General features: G+C 59.4%; 1 protein-coding gene across 2 annotated transcripts in view; it reads right to left on the bottom strand.

Moving 5' to 3' along the window:
• The window catches only part of ZC3H18 (zinc finger CCCH-type containing 18), a 60,032-nt gene extending 56,457 nt beyond the window's left edge, over positions 1-3,575 (bottom strand). Inside the window, exon 1 of one of the 2 annotated variants that reach the window (XM_047710077.1) lies at positions 3,388-3,575. The gene's annotated coding sequence lies outside the window, so the exon portion shown is untranslated. The remainder of the gene's footprint in view (positions 1-3,387) is intronic. The other variant, XM_047710078.1, reaches the window with a different exon arrangement.
• Between the last annotated feature and the right edge of the window lie 11,264 nt (positions 3,576-14,839).

The raw sequence follows: 14,839 nt of genomic DNA on the forward strand, positions 1-14,839 counted from the left end.
AAGGTCCCGGGCGCACCTGCTACTAGGAGGGCGGCCTGCTGTTCTAGGTGGCGGTGCTTAGCCTTAGCGGAGCACGGGTCGTTTTGAGAATCTGATGAAGGGGATGGGATGGCTTCTCTCCCTAGAAAAAACTGAATGTATGCAACTTAGCTCCCACTTTCAGGAGCTCTAAATCCCCTGAGGTTTACCTACTACTCCCAAATTGAGAATCTTGCCCTAAGTATATTATACGTCGCTCTAGTACACATCCAGACTGACCACACCACGCACAACTGTCTAAAAGTCGGCCGGCAGATCCCTCCCCTCCACAAAGTACCTGAGTAGAAGGCTTCAGAATCACCTCTGCGTTTCCCAAGCTCAGCGAACAGCTAGCCCTTGGTGGCAGTGCTCCATGTAAACTATTGTCTAAGTTGGGTCACACCTGAGACTGTAAAGGGGTCACTATTAACAATTACAACAGGCGGCTCAGTGGGTTAAGCTGCTGCCTTCGCCTCAGGTCATGATCCCAGGGTCCTAGGATCGAGCCCCGCATCGGGCTCCCTGCTCAGAGTGGAGACGGCTTCTCCCTCCGCCTGCCACTCCCCCTGCCTGTATCCCTCCCTCTCTCTGACGAATAAATAAAATCTTTTTGTTTTTTAAAGATTTTATTTATTTATTTGACAGAGAGAGATCACAAGTAGACGGAGAGGCAGGCAGAGAGAGACAGAGAGGGAAGCAGGCTTCTTGCTGAGCAGAGAGCCCGATGTGGGACTCGATCCCAGGACCCTGAGATCATGACCTGAGCCGAAGGCAGCGGCTTAATCCACTGAGCCACCCAGGCGCCCAAAATCTTAAAAAAACAAAAAACAATTACAACAGGCATGAAGAGGGGCTGCCCTAGGCACAATGGGAAACACAATCACCCTTAGGAGCTGACAATTTCCTGAAGAGTCCCGTCTCTTCTCTTCCGATGGAACCCCTGCGATCTGACAGTAGGAGGCCACACGCAGGCGAGCACTCTGGAGAGAAAAGTGTGCCCGAGAATCTACCTATTAGAAACAACCTGAGTCGCAGCTTGTGGCACAAAAGAGAAGTGTCAGCGGGGGTCAGAGGATGGTTTGTGTGTCAGGCCCGGGGCTGGGCTGGTTCGCGCTCTCTCTGGGCTTCTACATCCTGTTCTGAGATGAATCCAGTCCTGCAACCCCGAGCACGCACGTGCGGTCCGGCGCTAGGGAGGACGCGCAGCCTATCGCGTGCAGATGATGACGCGGAGGGTCCTCTCGTCCCATCTGCATCAACTCCCAGTTCATGGTTTTTACTCAGTTGTTCTTCTCACGTGATCACCTTGTAACTGACGATTCTTGGCGAACCTTAGAACTACCTCTTCGGTTCTTTGACCCACAAGATGGTGAACTTGCCCAGAGAACTGAACGACAAGTGTCCGTCCCTGTGTTTCCACTACTGCATTCAGCAGACGACGGTCGACATATGCTTGTTGAGTAAGTAGCAAAATCTTGTTACTTGATAAACTACCTGTTGCATCCCAGGAAGAAACTGGAAGTGAGTGCCCCGTTTTAGAAGACCGCCCAGACCTCGACACGCAGTGGGTGCTGCCTCATGTCCCAGCAGCCACTCTGGAAGGCTGCATGCTGACTCCACTGACAATACTGGAGTGCAGACCATTTGGGGAACTTCTCTGCTTGACTGACCTTTCGAACCTGCAATGTTCTTTCCTGGGGCTCTGGGAGAAGCAGGTATCCCTCCTGTCAAGGCAGGTCACTTTGAGAAATCACAGGAAACCACTCAGAGCCTGGTGTGGTAGTGCATGAGGTACGCTACTGAGCCAGGTAAGACGACTGCTGCTTAAACATGGGGCACGGCTATTAATGAGACCAATTTTATCACACGGCTTTCGTATTTATTGCCGATACACAAGTTAGAAGGCGGTTTAGGCAAAGGAGCACCCATGAAATGTAAGCATAACCTTTTAGGACAACAACTTTTAACAGAGCAATCCCCATTTGAATGTTTAAGTTCTGGTACCTCTGCTTAAAAATTCTGATTCATGGGGTGCCTGGGTGGCTCAGTGGGTTAAGCCTCTGCCTTCAGCTCAGGTCATGATCCCAGGGTCCTGGGATCGAGCCCCGCATCGGGCTCTCTGCTCAGCGGGGAGCCTGCTTCCCCCTCTCTCTCTGCCTGCCTCTCTGCCTGCTTGTGATCTCTGTCAAATAAATAAATAAGATCTTAAAAAAAAAATTCTGATTCATGACCTCATGGATTACAGCATCTAAAGGAGGAATGTCAAAGAAGATGACAGACTCCACCCCAAACGGACTAAACTTGACCCCAAACTCCCCAGGAAAGCAGCACTCACCTCGAGACGACAGGCAACTGTGAAAAAGTGAAAACCCTTCTTCCACACGAGCAAGCTCACAGCTTACCTGCTGGCTCCCTGGAATGACCCCACAAAGCTTTCTTACAACTCTGGGCGTTCCCCACCCAAAACCAGCGAGGAGTTTGGCACACACATGCGTGCTCAGACTGTAAAATTCTCCAGCAGACTCCAACTCCACTCCACGAGCACAGGAGGGAGGGGAGTCTCAACGAAGAGATGGTGAGACTCTGCTGGGCCCCCAGGCAGCACGGCAGGAACCAGACACCCTCTTCTTCCAGATCCCCCCGGCGGATGGAGCACTGACCTACTCCGCAGAAGAGCCTGCGGACCGGAGCTCTCCGAAGACGCCCGACCACTCTACGCGGCAAATGCGCTACCCTAAAGTGCTCGAGAGAGCTCAGGCGGAGTCCTGGGCTCTCCCGGCACGATGGCTACAGCTTATCCAAAGGACTCGGCATCCTTCGGGCTCCTCGCTGAAGGAGCAAGAAGTTCATGCCTAGCGCGGCGCGCGCGCTGGGGCTCGGCCAGCACACCCAACCTGTGCGCGCCGAAGACGAGGGAGCAAGTTCCGGGAGGCTCCCGAGAGCTCAAAGTTCCCGGGGAGCCCATCCCCAGGCCGGGCCGGTCTCCTCGGGAGGATGCCCCTGCGAGCCTCGCCCCCCCACCCCCGCCGTGGGCGGCAAACATGTGCCACGCGATGTCCCGGAAGAGAAATGACAGCTTCGGGAGAATGGAGTCCACCGCGGGGCGCGGAGCTCCGGGCTCCAAGCAGGTTCCAGGGCCGCCCGGGCCGGCGAGCCGCGGACCGGACGCGGGATCGTGCCTGTTTCCGCGACCCCTGCCCACGACCCGAAAGCCACGCTCGGCCGGGGACACAGCCCGGAGCGCTCCCCGGAGGCAGCGGCGCCGGGGCTCCCGGGCCTCGGCTCCGCGCCGCCGCCACGCTCCCCGCCCGGCCGCCTCGGCCTCCTCCCCGCCGGCCCGGCCTCCCAGCCGCCGCCGCCTCCACTTACTTCAGCGCGAGGGCGGGGAGGGGGCCACGGCTCCGCTGGCGTCGGGGCGGCGCGGGGAAGGCGTCCCTCGGCCCTTCCGCTCCTCACAGGCTCCGGCTTGAGGCGCGACGCGGGCGGAACAAACGGGCTCCACTACCCGCGGGGGCCGGCCATTGTGCGACGTCATCAGGCCGCGACGGTCGTCCTGCGGGCCGGCGGGCTTCCCTCGCTCGCCCCGCCCTCCGCCCGCTTCCTTCCGGCCTCCTCGCGGCCGCCTCCGCGCGGTCCCGCCCCCGCGCCGCGCGCCCGCCCGAGCCCGCCACGGCGCAGGCGCCGCCGAAGGCCCCGCCCCAGGGTGTGTCTCCGAGCCCGCGCGCCCCCGGCCTCCTGACCACGCCCGCGGGCGGGGGGGGGTCGGGGGGAGGCGGGCCGCGCCGCGCGCTCACGTGACGCCGCGCGCCGCCGGTTCCCGCGTGGGGCCCGCGCAGCGGGTGGGAGCGGCGGCGGCGGCGGGTGGTTTCCGCCCCGCACCGCGCACGCAGTCTGGGCAGCCCGGGCGCGTCCCCTGCACTCCGCGGGCTCCGGTCGGTGCCGCCCAGACTCGGTCCCGGTGGAGCGTCGGGGTCTGCGCCGGAGCGAGGCTGGGACCGTCCCGGCTCTCGTGCGGGTCGTCGGCTCCACGCGCTGCCGCTTCGGTCGTGGGTGCGAGGTTCACGGAGCGGCTCCGGCCGGCCGCGACGCGCTCTCCGGGTCCGGGATCCCGCGGGGGTCGGGCCGCGCAGCCGCTCCGCGTGGGGCCGCCGGCGGGGGGTCAGACGGCGCTTTCTGAGAAGATACTTGATTTTTAAGTGACGTGAGCCCCGGCGTGGGGCTGCAGCTCACACCCGGGAGAGCAGGGGCGGGACGCGGCTCTGTAGGGGAAGGTCCGGGGCTGAGCGGAGAGCGCGATGCGGGGCTCGATTCCAGGACCCTGAGATCATGACCTGAACCGAAGGCAGCGGCTTAACCCACTGAGCCCTCCAGACGCCCCACGGGCTGGGTTCTTCATCATTCCTGAACAGGGGCCCGTGTTTCCATTTTGCACTGGACGCTGCGAATTATGTACCTGGTCCTGGGTGCGGTGAAGGGTGTTGGGAGACGCGGGGCAGAGCAGGCCTTCCCGCAGCCCATCCTCCTCCGGAGGGCCCACAGGAAACCGCAGGAAGAGCTCCTCCCTGGTCCGCCTGCCCCGGTTGAGCCACGAATTTAAGCGTCTGGCCGACAGCGAAGTTGCATGAACTTGTAGAGGTTCGCCCGGTGTTACCGGAACAAATGAGCAGAGGAAGAAATGGGGCGCGTACAGAGCTACCACATGGCCCAGCAATGACCCTCTTCACCGACACGAGAAACGGAACAGGCACAGACGCCTGCACACCCACGGGGGTTGGTAGCAGCTCTACTCACAAGAGCCTGGAAGGAGACGACCCACATGTTCATCAACTGATGATAGATAAATACGGTCTATCTGTTCAACAGGATATGTTCAGTCGTATAAAGCAATGAAGTCTTTACAAGAAGAGATAGCACTGAGTTCCCTCTCTCCTCCTCCTCCTCCTCCACATACTAGGTGGGGGCACAGGAAGGGGACACCTGCTTCCCCAGAGGGGGCTTCCGCCAGAGCCTGACCATACCAGGACCCTATTCCTGGACTTCCGGCTTCCGGAACAGTGACCATTCTGAAGGTGAAACACAAATCTCTTATTTGGGGAAACCAGGTCATTTGGAGTCAGCCGTCACTAGTTGTTGCTCTGACGCTAACTGGCAGGCGTGCACACCTCCATGGTCCATGTGCTGGCAGGCGTGGTCCCATCTGGCTGGGGTCATGGGGTTGGTCGAAGCCAACAGGCCCGCCTGAACACCACTTACGGGCTAAGATAGCTGGTACGACTCTCCCAAACCGTGACAGGTGTTTGCACAGTTGTCATGGGGGTCACCGAGTCTGAGTTGAACAAGTCTACCCCAGGTGACAACCACTTTGGAAAACCACGGGCACGTTGAGAGCAGTGCTCTGTGACCAAACAAGGCAAGCCTAGACAGGCATGCTCAGAGTGGAGCCCTTGGACGGCAGCAGAATCCCTGGGCCAGCTAGGGATGCACATTCTCAGGCCCCACCCTGTGCTGCTGTGCCAGAAACTCTGGCTGTGGGGCTGGCAGGCTGCGTTTTCACAGACCTGGGGATCTGATGCCCCACAGAGGGTGAGACCACAGGACTGGACTCTCTTGCCTGTGGCCACAAGGAAACATGAGCAAGGATACTTACAGGAGATTTCTTGATAATAACCAAAAGAACAAAGGGGAGAGAACAGAAGTGGCCCAGATGTTTATAGCTGAGTGCAACATTGTATAATGTGTTACACATTGCAACAGATGAGTCTCGCCTGCATGTACATGATGTCTATAAGGATGGTGCTGTTTTCTTTCCACTCTGGGAAGCTGTTTCAAGCATGGCATTGACTGCCCCATTGAGGAGTGATGGGGAGGCACAGTAGATCTTGAGCAGGGGAGTGACATGAAGAAAGGTGGCATGTTGGTCATCTTAAAGCTTCATCCGAAGCTCCTACATCTGAGTCGCCCCCGGGGTCTGTGGCTTTCCCTCTTGGTTTTCAGTGATCTGGTCATGCTTTGTAGCACACCTTGTACTTCTTATTGATGTTAGACACAATGGATACATTTTTATGGGGTGCTGGGATGGCCTTATCTGCTCCCAAAGAGGGTCAGGCTTTACTCGTACAAGTGGCTGGTTTCAGCAGATCACTGGGCCTGTTAAGCTTTGCTTCTAGGATTCGCAAGGGCTGGTTGTTTCTGAGAGTGTGGCCCGCCAGTACTTCTGGGAGTGGAACGTCTGCACTCTCAGAGGACGGTCTGCACTGTCCGCACCAACTCCGTGTCCGCAGGCTTGATCTGCAACCTGCTTCTCCCGCTTTCATGCTGCTGCCGCCCCTCCTTCCAGCTCCCGGTCTCCCCAGCTGCACGTCTCTGCCTGTTCTCACGGTTTCCCCAGCATGGGCAGCCACCACGCCGCGGGTTTGCACTCAGGATGCTGGGCTTCTCTTCTCCAGGCTTTTGCCTCATGTTCCAGATGGCTTAGACTCTGTCCACTCAGCTCAGCAGGGCCGTGCGTGCAGCTGTCTCCCTCCCAGCCTCCCACAGGGCAGATGCCGGCTTCACCTTGTTTCTCTTTGCTCATGGGTGGTAGCTGCACAGCTGTGCATGTTGGCGGCCCTCCAAATGCGCACATGCACGTATTTCAGCACGTCCGGGTTTTACAGCTGTCTTTAGAGGAGGGCGTGGGGTGGGGCTCCTGGGCGGGTGGGACCTACATTCTCACTTCTTCAAGGTAGCAGTGCCAGTGCGAGCCGCTGCTGTTTTCCCAAGATGCCACCAGAGGGCGCGCCAACCCCGGTGTTCTCCGCTCCCAGGCCTGGGGTGGGGGCTGATGGGTGCTGCTCTGGCTGCCAGTGGCCCTCAGCCCTTCTCATTCTCCGGGTGGCCTCTTGTATGACCTCAGGCTCCTGGACGTTCCAGTGCTATCCATTCCCACCTGGCGAGGGGCACATGTGTGCACAAACACACATTCCCTTTCGTCTTCATCCAGAAGCTCTTTCTTCAGCTTCATGAGAAAATCGATGGAGTACACATTTCTTTTCAGCTCTTTTATGTGTTTGGAATTAACTTCTGGGAGACAGCTATGGACGCGGCTTGCAGGTAGGGCCCCCTGGTTCTGTGTCAGACCCTGACTCCTGCAGGACCCCTGCCTTCTCCAGGCTTTGTCCCTGATTCCTGAGGGCTGCCCAGCACTGACTCTGCCAGCCTCTTCCCTTCTTTTCCTGGAGACGTTCAGGGATGACCCTTGGTCCTAGCCGAGCAGTGGCTGCCAGCCCCCTCCTCTCTGGTGTGGCCGAGTGAGTCAATGAATGAATGATTGCATGAAAGAATGTTAGTTTAGTTCCCAACTCACAGCCTTTACCAAGAGCAAGGACTTCTTCCCCCAGTAACAGCATGGGCACAGCACTCTCGTTTCATGCTACTGTGCAGCCCGTGGTTTCCCCATCCCAGCTGTCAGGGACGCCCTTTCTAGAAGACACCACAAGACTGTGGTGGCCAGTCTCCAAGATGGTCCCGAGGAACCCTGGCTGCTGGGACTCGTGCTCTGGAGCAGTCCCTTGATCTGGGCTGGGTCATGACGGCTTAAGCTGGCAGGGGTGGGGGAAGGCACTGTGTGCTCTTGGAGCCCTGAGGTGCTGTAGGAACTCCGGCTTCTTCACAGGCACAGCTGCATGGAGAGGGCCAGGCTTTGCCATCCCAGCTAGCCCAGCCTGCTGGTCTTCCTTGTGAGACAGCAGGTGCACAAGCACTGGCCTTGGGTTGTTGACCCAAGACACCTGAGGCCCCACCATCACCACACACAGAAGACCACCCAGGGGAGCCTGCTGCAGCAGTGTGGACAATGAGGAAGTGCCTGTCCTTGGGGCCCAGCCCCAGAAAACCAAGGCCACGGGGACTCTGCCGCACCTGGGACCCGGGCTCTGCACCCACACGGCCCCCCAGCCCTGTGATGACTTTACCACCAGAATAAGACTTGCTTTCTCTTGGTGCCAGCCTGCCTACATCTCTATGCCGACAGCTTCATACCTCCACCCCCAACCCTCTTTTATATGAAAGCCCCCTGAGCTTCCAGGAGCACCTCGTACCTTCAGCAGAACCCACGGCCAAGTACTGGTCAACAGCCGGACGGCATGACTGTCCACCAGCCAGAGGGGTCACAGCCGTGGGACCAGACATGAACCCTTCAGTTTCCGGGCCATGGAAGAGGTCCAGAAGTCCCCAAGAAGAGTCCAGCTGGCTGAGGTAGAGGGTCCTCGGTTATGGACAGATGGTATGGGAGTCGTGTGGTCATTTAGCACTGACACAGCAGAATACCTGCATGCTTCTTTGGGGGCCCACTCCGACACAGACCCTCCCTCCCCAGGTCCACTGGGGCATGCCCCAGGAGTGCCGTCTGCAACACATGTTTGGAACACCTCCTTCCCTGAGCCTCCACCTCCCAGCTGCGGGTTTTCACCAGCTGCCAACCTCCTAAGTCTAAGGACTGAGAGGCGACATTCTAGGAAATCTCACTGTGGCTCATCCCCAAATCCTCGCTCCCAAGAGCATGGTAAAGTGGCCTTTCCAGCCCACGCCTGCTCTGGTCCTTGGGACCGAATGTAGGAACACTGCCATGAAGACGGCAAACTTTTTGGCATTTTTCCTAATTACGGAATCAATCCACCCTTCCAGAGGCAGACAGTTAAAGAAAATAAGGGGATCTGGGCCCTGAGTGTGTACCAGGATCCAGGCATTTCCAGAGTCTCAGGGGAGGAGTGGCTGCCCAGCCCTGTGGCTAAAGACACAACTTTGTAGAAGGAGAGGTTTGGGTTCAAATCCCTACTCTGCCTGCTACAGCCTCGCCTTCCTGAGACTCTGCTTTCCCTTCTGGAAAACAGTGGTACTAACAGTTGCTAGCATGTGGGGATGGTTGCACGAGCCACACAAGATGCCACAGGCCGGGACGCCTGGGTGGCTCAGTTGGTTGGGCAGCTGCCTTCGGCTCAGGTCATGATCCCAGCGTCCTGGGATCGAGTCCCACATCGGGCTCCTTGCTTGGCAGGGAGCCTGCTTCTCCCTCTGCCTCTGCCTGCCACTCTGCCTGTGCTCACTCTCGCTTCTCTCTCTATGACAAATAAATAAAATCTTTAAAAAAAAAAAAAAGATGCCACAGGCCATGCCCAGGCCTGGCATATGGCACGCTCCTGGAGGATGGTTGCTGGTAGATGTGAATCCATTCGCGAGTAGGAGACAACACGCACCAGCTCTTTACAGACGGCTTTGGCTCACTCTGTTACACACGTCTTGCCATGCCAATTGGTACTTCTTACGACATCGGGTTTTTTTTTTTCTTTTTAAAATTTATTTATTTGAGAGAGAGAGAGAGCGAGAGAGCACACACAGAGGGAGAGGGAGAAGCAGGCTCCCCACTGAGCAAGGAACCTGAAGTGGGGCTCGATCCCAGGACTCTGAGATCATGACCTGAGCCGAGGGCAGACGCTTCCCCACCCAGGCGCCCCATGACATCGGTTTTAACTGATATTCTGCTGTGGGGACACAGCATTGAGTTCTTTCCACTCTGAATGGACATTTAAGCTGTCGGTGAATGGTCTCCTTGCAAACAAAGGCTATGTAACTGCTCCGTAACACCAGGAGGTGCCACTGGGGGTTTCTTGGGAGGTTGCTGGCTGCAGGGCTCCGGGGGCACACGGTCGGGGAGGGGCACAGCATCTGTGAGATGTGGTCTCTCTACAGTGCAGGCGGGCTAGTGGCTGAGAGAACTCAGGGCAGGGTGAAAGCACTCTCTACACAGGTTCTGGGAGGTTCCCGGAAAGGAGGAGGACTCCCCAAGATCAGGGGCAAGGGGGGTGGGGTAGAAGAAAGGCGCAGCATGAGGCTGATGTAGCTTCTCCTCTGTCAATGGCGTCCTGTTCTTCAGGCTCGACGGAGACACCGTGCACACAAACAATGCGGCATGCAGGGTGTAGCAAGGGGTCCTCTAACCGTAGCTGCCCCCGCTGATTTCATCTGCTACTGTTAACTGCACAGCTGGGCGAGCCGCCTTCCCTCTTTGCACCTCCGTTGTCACGTCCACGGGCCTTGGATGAGATGGGCTTGTAGGCACTTGATCGCTTTCTCTCCCAAGGTCACTGTGCCAGTGGCTCCTTCTGGAAGGCTGCGTGATAAGGCTGCTGGTGGCTTCAGCACCATCGAGGGAGGACAGCGCCAGGAGCTATCCATGGGCTGAATTCACGGGGCGGGGGGTGGGAGACCCCCACTGGAAGAGGGCCGCAGAGGTGCGGGCGCGGGGTGGAAGCAGCAGGGATGGTGGGAGACGGGCACGTGTTCTGCACCTGGGAACGATGACCCTGCCACACGATGGTGGCTTGCGGGATCACAGCCTTTCCAGAGGTTCCGGCAGCCATGCTTAGGGGCATGAGGGATTGGGGCCAGCTCTGTTCAAGGGCCTTCAGCCACCCTTCGTCCATCCCCTCGCATCAGCCTCTCTCCTGTGGTCCTGAATTCAGTCAGACCCTGGAAATCACAGTTTTGGGAAGAAGCAGATGAAAATGCCGCTCAGGCTGAGCTTGTGTGCAGGAACACTCTAGCTGTGTCGTCTGTGAGTCCCCCAAACCGGAGACCACCCAAAAGCCCCCTGACAGCCCATCGTGTGTGGACACGCTGCAGGGAGCCCCGCAGCCCTGTCTCACGCAGCCGTGGAGATGGGTAAGGGATAGTCACACTCGGCAGGGATGCATCTCTCACCATGATGCTGGGATAAGCAGGATGTAAATCCTTACGTGTGGTTCTGGTTACAGAGAGCTCCCAGGCAGGTGACAGGAAGAATGGCATTTGGGGCTGCAGAGGGAAGGCAGGGGCGGGGAGGGCGGGGCTCTTTTCTGTTCATTCAATCACCGGTTTATGTTTGATGTACTTGCTCCTGTGCTGATTCCATTTCAAGATGAAAAAGTAAAAGACAGAAAGTCCCTGGGGTGGGGCCATTGGACTTTCTTGGGGAGAGGGCTATTAAAACCCGTATTCAAGGGCAGGGTCACTGGTTGCTCAATTCCTGGCCAGGAACTCGCACACTAACTGTCCCTCCCTGGTTCTGAGGCCTGTGCCTGTGGCTCCTCGAACTCATGACCCCAGGCCCCCGAGACGAAGAGTTGCGGCTCTACAGGACTGAGCCAGCCACGCGCCCCTGAGATCTACCTCTTAAATGCCTTGGAAGAGCCAGGCCCCTGACCGTATGGGGGAAACAGTCTGGGACTTGTGCTTCCTGGGCCAGTGGACAGGCTCCTTTGTGGTCTTCTCCCAAGGGCTAGCCAAGAGAAGATGTGCCAAACATGCCCCCTTGTGGGGCACCCTGCAGCAAGGGACCGGGGCACCCCTGCTTCCCATAGTCCCTGGACTCAGGCTCTAGACCTGCCTCTCAGCCCAAGATAGCTGTTCCCCCTCCCACACCTCAGTCTCCCCCGGCACACGCCGAAGTCATTCCGTCCTCTCCATAGCACAGCGCTGGACCCCTCACCAGAGCTGCCTGCAGACTGTAGACACTGGAGCGCTTCCCAGTTAATCCCAGCCTGGCCTCTCAGGGTAAGGGGGCCTGTTCGTGCCCTCCCCACCTCCTCCCTGGATTTCCGCCTTCTCCTGTTAGCCCGCCAATGGCTCAGCTGGCTGGCAGGGTCCTTCTCGGCCTAATAAACTCCCAGGGAGCCCCTTCCCCTGGCCTGGGAGTGGAGGCAGGGATGGCAGAGCGGGTCTCCTGCTGGGGAAGCTGCACTAGCAGCAGGCGGGTTGGCTGGGTTGGCCGTCACTCCTGCAGGGGGAGGGCGAGGGGCTTGCAGGAGCAGAGAGATGTTGGCAGGGCCCCGTGCGTCTGTGTGTGGGCACACGGTGCGTGTTCGCCTCGAACTGCAGCCTGCAGGGCGAGAAGCCTCCATCCGTGGAATGCCTGAGGTGTTGGGGCTGTCGCCCCCTCTCTCCGACTCTGGAAGAAAGAAGGCGGTAAGGCTCCATCACCGGGCGAGTTCTCCAAGTTTCTCCTGGGGGCTGGGAGCCAGTGGTGGCGGCCTCCCACCTGGTGGAATGCTTTCTGCAGAAAGCCTAGCATGCAGGCGGGGGACGTGGAGAGGCCGTCCTTGGCCTGACCGAGTACAAGACCGTCTGTCTTCCCGGTGCTCCTGGTGGGTGTGGCAGGCGTCGTGGGCATCGCCATGGCCATCCTAGTGGTGCTGACGACACTCGACAAGCACACCACCACTTACTGCTACCTGGTCAGCCTGACCCTGGCTGGCCTCACTGTGAGGGTGGCCGCCGGGCTGCCCAACGTCTCCGACAGCCTGGCTGGGTCTACAGGTGTGCTGGCTGCCTGGCCATCATCTACTTGCGGTGCCTGGGCCTCAGCGTGTCCTCCTGCCCCATCCTGGCGTTCATGGTGGAGAGCTGGGGGCTCCCCAGCCTGGCCCTGCAGGCATCTCCCTCACCACAAAGTGAGGCAGCCAGGACTCCCTGGCCGGGGGGCTCGGGAGCTGAGCCTCCGCTGGGCAGGAGGGCCGGGGCCCCTTTCCAGACAGGGGAGTGGGGTGGGTCCCTAGAAGCCCCGACCTGGGAAGCAGGGGTCAGAAGGGCTCTTCTCTCATCTCTGGGGCTATCTTGCCTTGAGAAGCCAAGGCAATCCTCTATCTCTGGACCTCGGTTTTCCTACCTGGGAAGTAGGCATCTGGACTGGACATTCCCTTGGGTTTCTCCCCGCTCTGATTTTAGTCCTAAGAAGCAGTGTAGCCCAGAGTTAGGCCTGTGGTCCCCAAAGCTTGCAGATTGGGTTCACACCCAGCTCTTCCCCTTCCTGCCCGCATGGTCTTGGGCAGGTGAACCCAGAGGCTGGGTGGCGTGTCCAGGGCCACACAGAATTGGGACATAATTGAGGCTTTCTGACATCCAAACGCTGGCCCGGTCCTGGTTCTCCTGGGCTTTGGCTGTCTGGGCTCCTGCGGCCCCCATCTCCTGCCCATACTTGTTGACCCCATGGCCTGGACATGGCAGGGTGGGGACCGGGGTCCAGGCTGTGAACCTGGCTGTGAGGGGTGTGTGATGTCATTGGCTGCCCCGGTTGGTGAGCTTTGGAGGTGTGCAACTAAAAACCCACCAGGTCTCTCTCAGAGGTCAAAGGTCTTGGAAAGGTCCCTGGGGTCCTTGGGCCAGCAGCAGACACGGCTGAGCCTGGGGGCCTCTGCAGTGGTGCTTCCCACACGCCCTCCATGGCCTCCTGGCTCCTGGATCTTCTCGGCCCTCCAGTCCTCCCGTGATAGGAGCAGGCTGGGTCATGAGCACGTGCCCCCCCGATGCACGCTCACGCACACATGCCCACACCCACACAGGACCCCCAACATGGCCACCCCATGGCTGCAGGTACATTGCCCTCTGCCACCCGATGTGGGTACAGACCCTGTGCACCATCCCAGGCCCAGCGGGTCATGGCAGCTGCCCGGGTGTCACATGCGTCTACTGCCTGCTCCGGTTCTCCCTGGTGGACCTGCCTGGCAGCGAGAGCCACGGCCCACAGTGTGGCTACAGAGCGGCCCGCTGTTCACCCTGTTCTTCACCCTTCACCCTGTTCTTCATCACGCCCCTGCTGGAGGCCGCCGTCCTCTATGGGCTCATCGGGAGAGTCCTGCTCCGGAGCACACTGCCCCAAGCTGGGAGCCGGGTGCAGCGAGGCCTGGAGGGAGCGGGGAACCCAGGAGAAGCAGCCCCGGTGGCCAGATGGGGGCCCCAGGTCTTCTGGAGGCAAGCGGGTGAGGTCTCCAGGCGGGTTGGACGGGGGTGGCCGGAGGGGAGCTGGAGGGCAGGAGAGAAGGGCTGGCGGGCAGAGGGCAGGGAGAGGCACAAGGCAGAGCCCGGCAGAGAGGGGATGGGGGCGGGACGCAGAGTTGTTCACCCTCCAGTGTCTGCGGGCCCTGCCTGGACGTTGGGACTCGGGACCACAGGGAAGACCCACGTGTAGTCTGTGGCGGTTGGGGGACACGGGACATGGGATGGGGTCAGGGACAGGCAGGGAGGCCTCATGGAGCTGACAGCAGAGTACAGGTCTGAAGCTGGCAAGGGGACGGGCCAAGCACATGCCAGGGGTGGCAGAGAGACGCCTGGAGGTAGAGGCAGGCCTGGCGCCCTGAGCTGGGAGGGGCCAGTGTGAATGGCCAAGGGCTCATGGCTTTGACTGCAGGGAGACGGGGCAGCCACGGGGCTCCGAGACAGTGGGAGTCCCCCACGCGGGGAGCCTGAGAAGGTGCACACTCCAAGACACGGAGGGAGAGAGAGCACTGAGCAGAGGTGACACCTGTGACCGAGCCATAGTCTTGCAAGGGGAGAGACAGACAGAGACAGAGGGGCAGGCTCAGAGTCAGAGAGGGAGAGAGACAGAGCCAGGCACATACAATGGCCAAGGCCTGTGTCCACTCTCAGGGACAAATCTCTGGACACACAGGTGGTCGCACCTCCTGGGCAAAAGCCAGCGATGACTGCACGGTTCCCCTTCCTCAGCACAGTTCAGGAAGGCAATTGCTGACATCCTGAAGCTGGAAGCTGGAAAGGGAGGCTCAGAGAGGGCCGGGGGCTGCCCAGGGTCACACAGCAGGAGCTGGGATCTCACTCGACCTGGCAAACAGCAGCATCACACCCTCCCCCTGGAGATGGCAGCAGGGAGGGGGCCCCTGGAGACCTCCCCTCAGCTCCGGGGCCCTCAGGAGGCTCCCGGCATGGGTCAGTCTGATAGCAGTCCCCCCAGAGGCCTGGACAGGTGTCCCTTCCCCTTCCTGATGAACCCAACTCCCGCAGACTGTCCTCGGCT

This window comes from Lutra lutra, chromosome 17 (assembly GCF_902655055.1).
Source record: "Lutra lutra chromosome 17, mLutLut1.2, whole genome shotgun sequence".
In the NCBI taxonomy this organism is placed as follows: domain Eukaryota; kingdom Metazoa; phylum Chordata; class Mammalia; order Carnivora; family Mustelidae; genus Lutra; species Lutra lutra.